Source organism: Bufo gargarizans, chromosome 3 (assembly GCF_014858855.1).
Source record: "Bufo gargarizans isolate SCDJY-AF-19 chromosome 3, ASM1485885v1, whole genome shotgun sequence".
Classification (NCBI taxonomy): Eukaryota; Metazoa; Chordata; class Amphibia; order Anura; family Bufonidae; genus Bufo; species Bufo gargarizans.
In genome coordinates this window covers 312,292,249-312,298,357 of record NC_058082.1, presented here as the reverse complement: position 1 = coordinate 312,298,357, position 6,109 = coordinate 312,292,249, and positions in this window count along the sequence as shown.

The following is a 6,109-nucleotide window of genomic DNA, read 5'->3' as shown; positions in this document are numbered from 1 at the left end:
CAAATTAGAGGTATTCTGGTTATACAGATATCTACAGCCACCACTGTGAGGAAGTCAGGTTGTTTCTGAATACAGATATATATACACACACAACCACCACTAGGGGGAGCTCAGGAGCCTGCTGCATACAGATATATACAACCACCTCTAAGTGGAGCGCAGGAGCTTACTGCATAAAGATATATACTATCACTAGGGGGAGCTCATGAGCGTATTGTATACAGGTATATACAACCACCACTAGGGGAAGTTCTGTAGCAGACTGCATACAGATATATACAGCCGCCTCTAGGGGGAGCGCAGGACAATACTGCATAAAGATACATACCACCACTAGGGAGAGCTCAGGAGTGTACTGCATACAGATATATACAACCACCACAAGGAGGAGCACAGAAGCTTATTGCATGCAGATATATACAACCATCACTAGGGGGAGCACAGGAGCTTACTGCATAAAGATATATACCACCACCAGTAGGGGAGCTCAGGGGCATACTGCATACAGTTATATACAACCACCACTAGAGGGAGTGCAGGAGCCTATTACTTACAGATATATGCAACCACCACTATGGGGAACTCAGGAGCTTATTGCATGCAGATATATACAGCCACCACTAGGTGGAGCTCAGGAGCGTACTGCATATCGATATATAAAGCCACCATTTGGAGAAGCACAGGAGTGTACTGCATACAGATATATACAACCACCACTATGGGGAGCTCAGGAGCTTATTGCATACAGACATATGCAGCCACCACTATGGGGAGCTCAGGAGTGTACTGTACACAGATATATACAGCCACAACTACGGGGAGCACAGGAGCTTATTGCATACAGATATATACAGCCACCACTAGGCAGAGCTCACGAGTGTACTGCATACAGATGTATACAGCCACCATTAGCGGGAGCTCTGGAGCTTATTGCATACAGATATATATAGTCACTACTAGGGGGAGTTCAGGAGCGTACTGCATATAGATATATACAGCCACCACTAGAGGGAGCTCAGGAGTGTACTGTATACAGATATGTACAACCACCACTATGGGGAGCTCTGGAGCTTATTGCATATAAATATATGCAGTCACCACTAGGGGAGCTCAGGAGCCTATTGCTTACAGATATATACAGCCACCACTAGAGGGAGCTCTGGTGCTTATTGCATACAAATATATGCAGTCACCACTATGGGAATCTCTGGAACCTATTGCATACAGATTTATACAGCCACCACTAGGGAAGCTCAGTATCTTATTGCATACAGATAAATACAGCCACCACTAAGGAAGGCAAAAACCCACAAACAATAGGAAAAAGAGACACTTAACTCCGAAGTATGCGGACGAGCAGGATCTCAGAGAAAAACCAACACCAGCGCTTCCACAACAAAAGGAGCTTTCAACCGCATAGCATGATGGGTGAGGTCAGACGAAATAAAGGAGTAGTAATTACCACTTAAGCTACACCTGAGACCAGAGGTGTGGTCATACCCAGCAACAACACAGAAGAGTGAAACCAGAGAGGGTGTCATCTCACGTGCAGCCAGTCTCCTAGATCTTCTGACCCCTATCCCAGTAGAGCACCGTGACAGTATCCCCCCCCCCCCCCCTCTTTCTACAGGTGGCCTCCGCACACCCAGGACCGACTTTCTCCAAATGAGCTCGGTGAAAGGCTTTCACCAGACGACTAGCATTAACGTCGGCCGCTGGAACCCACATTCTCTTCTCTGGTCTGTAACCCCTCCAGTGAACGAGATACTGGAGGGATCTACGGAGAATTCGGGAGTCAACTATCCTGGAGATCTGAAATTCCAGATTACCGTCCACCATGACAGGAGCAGGAGGCAAGGAGGACGGTACAAAAGGTTCGACACATCTTTTCAACAATGACTTATGGAAAACATTATGAATCTTCAAAGCCTGAGGAAGTCCAAGACGAAAGACTACTGGGTATGGCAGTGATCTTATATGGACCAATAAATCTTGTACCCAACTTCCAAGAAGGTACTTTCAACTTAATGTTTCTTGTGGACAGCCACACAGAATCACCCACTCTCAGGTCCGGACGATTAATACGTTTATTGTCAGCAATACGTTTATACTTGTTGCTCATTTTTTTCAGATTATTTTGAATTTTATGCCAAATAGATGACAAAGAAGAGGAAAATCGTTCCTCTTCAGGTATACCAGAAGTCTCCGTACCAGAAAATGTGCCAAATTGCAGGTGGAACCCATATGCCCCAAAAACGGCGACTTATCAGTAGACTCCTGTCTACAGTTATTTATGGCAAACCCGGCTAAAGACAGAAATGAGGACCACTCCTCCTGGTTCTCCAAGACAAAACATCTCAAATAAGTCTCCAGATTCTGATTAGTGCGTTCAGTCTGTCTGCTCGACAGGCCAGTGAAAGGCCGAAGAAAAGGACAATTGTAGCCCCAGACGAGTACAGAACGCCTTCCAGAATTTGGAAACAAAATGAGTCCCTCTATCAGACACCACATTAGAAGGAATACCATGTAATTTCATGATGTTGTCGACAAACACTTGTGCAAGAGTCTTAGCATTAGGTAAACCAGGCACTGCTATGAAGTGCGCCATCTTACTAAAGCGATCAACAACCACCAAAATCACAGTTTTCCCTGAAGAATTAGGTAAATCTGTGATACAATCTATGGATAAATGAGGCCAAGGTCAGGATGGGATGGGCAACGGAAGTAAAGATCCGGAAGGCCGAGTGTGTGTCACCTTCGCACGTGCACAAGTACTACAAGCAGGGGCGTATCTATCACGAGGCAAACAAGGCATTTGCCTAGGGCGGCACTTGCCAATGGGGCGGCAAAATGCCTTGTTTGCCCCTTATCCCATCAGACGCCTCCGGTATATTCAGAAGATCCGATGGTATATTCTAACCCCCAGGCGTTCCCATGGTGACGGGGACGCTTGCCTGGGGGTTATAATATACCATCGGATCTGAGTTTTCACGCTCTCAGTGAGAGCGTGAAAACACAAATCCGATGGTATATTCCAGTGATGGTGAACCTTTTACAGACTGAGTGCCGAAACTGCAACCCAAAACCCACTTATTTATCGCAAAGTGCCAACACGGCAATTTAACCTGAATACCAATACAGTATATCTTCCATGTACTTTATCATTTATCTATAATAGCCTGCCTACATTCAGTGCCCTGCCTGTGCCGTTCATAGTGCGCCCTGCACTGATGAGTGGCACGAAAAGTCTAAGGCATACTGGTACACCATAGACTTTTTCCAGGGTGTGGGTGCCCACAGAGAGGGCTTCGAGTGCCACCTCTGGCACCAGTGCCATAGGTTCGCCACCACTGGTATATTCTAACCCCCAGGCGTTCCCATGGTGACAGGGACGCTTGCCTGGGGGTTAGAATATACAGGGCCCCGCCGCTCACAGGAGAACATTTAAAAACGAATCAGTAACCTAAACTTTATTCATTAGTGATGTCTTTACTGTATACGTTACTCTCCGGTAACAGAAGGCAGTGCGGGCGGGCGGCGCTCACTCACTGACGTCACGCGCCTGCGCCGCCTAGTGGGAGGAGCAGGCGCGTGACGTCAGTGAGTGTCATGGAACCATGAACCAGACGTACAACAGAGATGAGTGGAAATAAGAAGGCTTTATTGGAAATCAAGCCTTAGCAAAAGTCCAAACGGATGGCTAAACCGAAGCAGGGTCTTGCGTAGACAGAGGTCAGGAACCAGGAGGGTGGTCAGACGAAGCCAGGATCAGGAACCAACGGGGTAGTCAGACGAAGCCAGGATCAGGAACCAACGGGGTAGTCAGACGAAGCCAGGATCAGGAACCAACGGGGTAGTCAGACGAGGCCAGGATCAGGAACCAGAAGCAGCAGCAGTCTTAGAAGCATGTGAACACAGGAGGACCAAGCAAGGAACTGAAGCCACAGACCTTCTATATATGTGAGCTAGGCATCCAGCTCCTCCCAGTGGGAAGGAGGAGCCGCAGGGTGGGAGGCTACAAGAAACCCAGAAACCAAGATGGCCGCCAGCACATGTCAAACGAAGGAGAACAGTGAGAAGGTAAGACCATGACAGTACCTCCCCCTCAAGGGCCCCTCCTCCGCGGAGTAAGGAACGGTTTCAGAGGGAAGCGTGCGTGGAAGGCTCGGAGCAACGCAGGAGCATGGACATCTGCGGAGGGAACCCAGGAACGCTCCTCTGGACCATAACCACGCCAATGGACCAAAAACTGCAACCGACCGCGGACCAGGCGTGAGTCCAGGATATTGCTCACCTCATATTCCTCACGATTGCCCACTTGGACCGGACGGGGCCGAGGAACCGAGGAAGTGAAACGATTACACACCAATGGCTTCAACAGGGAGACATGAAACACGTTGGAGATCCGCATGCCAGGAGGAAGCGCAAGGGCATAGGCTACCGGGTTTACCCTGTGAAGCACTCGGAAGGGACCAACAAAGCGAGGCGCCAGCTTGGGAGTGGGCACTCGAAGGTTGAGGTTGCGGGTGGACGGGCGCTCGTCTGCGATTAGCCTGGAGTCTCTGGCGTTGCGCAGAGACCTCAAGGGACCTCTGGATCTGTACCTAAGAAGTACGTAGGACGGAAAGGTGATCCTCCACAGCCGGAGTATCCTGGGGAGAGAATACCTCCGGTAACACGGCAGGTTGGAACCCATAATTGGCCATGAAGGGAGACGTCCCAGAGGAAGAGTTCACCGCCGTGTTCCTGGCAAACTCAGCCCAAGGCAGGAGGTCAACCCAATTGTCTTGGTGATCGGAGACATAGCAACGAAGGAATTGCTCCAAGGCCTGATTGGATCGTTCTGCGGCCCCATTGGACTGAGGGTGGTAGGCCGAGGAGAAAGAGAGATGAATCCCCAACTGGGAGCAAAAGGCGCGCCAGAACCTGGACACAAACTGACTCCCCCGATCCGACACAATCTCCTTGGGCAAACCGTGCAACCGGAAGACCTCCCTGGCAAAAATCGAGGCCAACTCTTGTGCAGAGGGTAACTTCTTGAGAGGAACACAGTGGCACATTTTGGAAAACCGATCCACAATCATGAGAATGACCGTATGGCCTCGGGATGCAGGGAGGTCCACAATGAAATCCATCCCCAGGTGTGACCATGGACGCTCCCCGGTGGCTATGGGTTGCAAAAGGCCCAACGGAAGGTGCCGAGGGGACTTACTCTGGGCACAAACGGAGCATGCCGCTACATATGCGGCGATGTCGGAACGTAGAGAAGGCCACCAGAACAGACGTGAAACAGCCCAGGACAGCTGATTCTTTCCAGGGTGCCCCGCGGCCTTGGAGTTATGGTAGGTTCGCAACAACCGAGTGCGCAACTCCTCAGGCACAAAACATCTGCCGTTGGGTCTCCCAGAGGGAGCACCAGATTGAGCCGCCAAAATCTGTTCACCCAGAGGAGAGGTCAGGCTGGTGCGAATAGCGGCCAGGATCTGATTCGGGGGTATGACCGTAGTCGGAATCGACTCCTCCCCGGACAGCTCGGAGTACTGCCGTGATAAGGCATCCGCTCTGATGTTCTTGGAACCGGGTAGGTAGGAGACCACGTAATTAAAACGTGACAAGAACAGAGCCCATCTGGCCTGACGTGGTGTCAATCTCTTGGCCTCAGAGAGGTAGGTCAGATTCTTGTGGACCGTCAGGATGAGAACCGGAACCACCGAGCCCTCGAGCAAGTGCCTCCATTCTTTAAGGACCTGCACGATGGCCAATAACTCCCTGTCACCAATCTGATAGTTGCACTCCGCGGAAGACAGTTTCCGGGAGTAAAACCCACAAGGAAGCAGAGGACCCTCTGGTGTTCTACGCTGAGACAGGAGGGCGCCTACTCCCGTCTCAGACGCGTCCACCTCGAGGACAAAAGGCAACCCAGGGTTGGGATGCGACAGAATCGGAGCCGACACAAAGGCGGACTTTAGAGTCTCAAAAGCTCGGATGGCCTCGAGCGGCCAGACCTGAGGATTACTGCCCTTCCTGGTCAGATCCGTGAGAGGCTTGGCTAGCATGGAAAAGTCCCTGATGAACTTCCGATAATAATTGGCGAAGCCCAAAAAGCGCT